We start from the raw sequence: 3,719 nt of genomic DNA on the forward strand, positions 1-3,719 counted from the left end.
TGAAGAGCAAGTTCCTCTCTTTCGGATGCTTTGCGGGATTGCTCCATCATCGCAAGAATTTGCTTTTTCATGGATTGAAGTTGTTGGCGAAGTTCTTGCAAATCTTCCGAGGAGTGCTTACTCGAAGAACCTTCGATAAGGTCATCATCAACAAGTGTTTTCTTCGAGAAGGAGGAAGCAGGAAAAGCATCGGCAGGATGAGGATTTGCGGAGTAGTTATCAAATATCAACTGGAAAAGAAAATTTCTGTATCAATGATCACGCAAAACAGAATTCCATTGATCTTCGGAAAATTTACACAACTATTATAGAAGGAGTCTTCAAAAGAACTACTACGACAGTTGTCGCCAAAGCTATTGTGACAACAACATCAAAAGAAACAGTAAAAAAAAGAAGATAGGGCATTCTACTAGACCTCCGGCTTCGACGAGCTAGGAGCAGGAGTCGGCTTGCATCCAAGATAGGCGAGGATCTTCTTTGAGTTAGGCTTTGCAGCCCTGATCAGCGATTGCCATTTCGTGGTCTCCATCTCCTGTGTGTCGCCAACTTTGGTCCAGTCGACGCTTTGCTGGCTGTCAGCAACCAGGGCAATAGTGCTTTCAACGGCAACCTTCATATTTTCTTGGCGAAGCTTAAGTCCAAGATCTTCTGGGGGATTGAAGCACTTGGCAAGAGCAAGAAAAGTCGCGGGTTCCTTTTTCTTCGGGAAGTAGTAAGGGTAGAGCCGCACCAATCCTTCCTTAGCCTCAGTAAGGCCTTCGCGTGCTTCATCTCCATAAAACTCAAGGAAAGAAAGTGCGTCAAGAAGGGGATCATTGTCGGGATCTTCAAGTTCATATTCTTGAGACGTTTTCCCTGTCGAGGCAAAAATTAATTGGCCAACAAATGAGTAAAGAAAAGCAAGGAATGCAAAATAGCTCGGGCACTTACTGACAAAGCGGCGGTTTTGCGACTCCAAGCGCTTGATAATTGCTGCTTCGCGAACAGATTGTTCGGTTATATGCTCGCTCAAAGAAGATTCCGCGTCATGAAGCCTTTTTCGGAGGTCTTCAACAGAGGCAGCATCTGCTTCAGCCTTCTTACGAGCTGATTCGCTTTGCTCTAATTTAATTGCAAGCTCGTCAGCACGTTTGTTGGCTCTGGCAAGATTTTCTAGAGAAAACAAACAACGGTACAACGTCACGACAAACATACTAAAGGAGTATGCAGCAAAGAGGGCAAGGGAAAAATAGTACCTTCCAGTTTATTCGCATGATCACGGTACCCGATGAATTGGGTACCGAGGCGAATAAATGACTGCATCACGGGCTGGAGAGCAAACCAAAGGAAAAGAGAAATCAATATAGAAGATGAAAATTCGACAGCAATTAAAATAAAACAGAGGGAAGAGGCAAACATTGACAAACGTCGAGACGAAAAGGAAGAAGAGAAATACTTACGTCATCCAGTGAAGGAGTCGCGGACGTATTGGCCACCAGGACAGGGTCCGTGGATAATTCTTTCCTAGCCCTCTTCGGTAAAGAGGCTCGGGGGCTTGCAACTGGTGTTGGATGCTTTGCATCTTGAGGAGGAGGCGAAGATTCTTCTCCTTTAACGTGCGCTTCAGAAACAACTAAAGTATGTGACGTACTCGTTCGAGCAGTCGCATCAATAGCTTGCGCCTCTTCTTCGTCACCACTACAATAAAATGTCGACAGTATAAGAAGCAAGATAGACACAAAATGTTAAAGAGCAAAAACAGTGAGAAGCAAGGGTTAACTTACGAGCTGACGAGGGCATCGAGGTATGGATCGAAAGCTGCCTTCAGATTTGAAGGAGCAACTTCTTCGGCTTTGGAGGTGCCGGAGTCTTCGACGTCGTCCCTTTTCCTTTTGTTCCTTAGAGAAACAGCAGGAGGAAGGGAGTGTGCTGAGGCAGTGGCCTCAGAATCAGCATCTTTTTCAGAGGATACCGCAGATTTTCGAGAAATCGCGGCTTCACTCTCAGGGTGAGAAGCACCCTGGTTGTCGTCGGTGACAACGGCCCGTTCTTCGACTTCTCCACCTTCAGGAAGGGGAGGAAGAGAAACAAGATCTGGATGGTTCTATAAAAACAAGGAGGGATGTCAACAAAAGAGTTATGCAAAGGATGACAAACAAAAATGAGCAAGTCGAAAAATAGTCTACACAAAGGTTACCTCGGGGAGCGCATTGGTGGCGCTATATGGTTGTACGCGACAACAAGAGGGGACAGCATCTTTCTTGTTGAGGGAGGAGATTTTTCGGACAAGTTTTTCTAGGTCCTTGACCGGCAAATCCACCGACAGGCGATCCACATCATTGTCGCCAGCATACTTCCAAAGGGGATTTTTGCGAGCTTGCAGAGGCTGCACTCTGATCCTAAGGAAATATGCCGTGATTTGGATACCCGACAGTTCTTGACCGCGGGTACTTTGAAGCTCGTGGATGCGAGTCATCAGTGCCTCCGTTGTCGTTTTTTCTTCGTCGGTAGCCTCTGCATCCCAGGACCGATGGCGATAGATTTTCTCGGCACCATCAAAAGGAGGAATGTTGTCTTCGATAGACCCATGATTCTCCTCGTGGATATACAGCCACTTTTTGCGCCACCCTTGAACTGAGTCAGGGAATTTGACATCGAAGTATTCGACATCAGGGCGAACGCAGATAACAACGCCGTCTATGTTATAGGCGACATTGGCAGAGCCATTACTGCGACACAAAAAGATGCATTTCCATAACGCCCAGTTAGGCTGGACGCCGAGGAAGGATTCGCAAAGAGGGATGAAGATGGAAATATGGAGGATAGAGTTGGGAGTGAGATGATGAAGTTGCAATCCGTAAACGAAAAGCAACCCCCGAAGAAAATTGGGAATGGGGGCAGAAAGACCACGGATGAGATGATCAACAAAACTAACCCGATACTCCATTGGAGGGGTTGGGTAGCTCTCTTCGATGGGGAAGAGTAGCGCCTTTGGTTGCTTGCTGATCCCCAGTTTCTTCAACAGGTTAATGTCTTGGGCAGAGATTTTGGATCTCTCCCACTCAGTGCTCCCCAGATCTGCGGAAGCCATCTTCGATTCAGGAGTGCTGTGCCTGGTCAATCTGCGCGGTGGCATCAACAATGGCGCAGGAGTATAGCGTGAAAGCGGTTGGGCTCAAGGAGCTATGGGGCGCAAGAGGAGATTTTGCAGAGGAGAGCAGAGGAGCGGCGCAAGCGAAAGTGTGGAAGGAAGAAGATGAAGACCTTAAATAGAGGTGCGGCGAATCGGCGCACCGTTGGATGGAAAAAGTGTGAGGCAGATGGTGTACACGTGGAGCAAGGGTAAAAAAGTAATTTCGCCATGCAAGCGCTAGGAAAAACGGAGAACGTGTGTCCCCCACTTGCACGACGTGTCAAATTGATGAAGTTTCTGGGTCCGCAAGATAGAGAGAGAGAAAATTGGTCGTGGCTACCGTCAGCAATGATGTCATTGATACGTCCAAAACGTATCTACTTTCCCGAACACTTTTGCTATTGTTTTGCCTCTAATTTGTGTATTTTGGATGCAACTAACACGGACTAACGCTGTTTTCAGCAGAACTGTTCTGGTGTCTCGTTTTTGTGCAGAAATCCAACTTTCGGGAAAATCCTCGGAATTTATGCAGAAGGCCCTATTTTCCCAGAAAACTGACGGAGCCAGAAGGACAACTCAGGTGGAGGCCCGAGGGCCCCACACCATA

Source organism: Lolium perenne, chromosome 1 (assembly GCF_019359855.2).
Source record: "Lolium perenne isolate Kyuss_39 chromosome 1, Kyuss_2.0, whole genome shotgun sequence".
Lineage (NCBI taxonomy): Eukaryota > Viridiplantae > Streptophyta > Magnoliopsida > Poales > Poaceae > Lolium > Lolium perenne.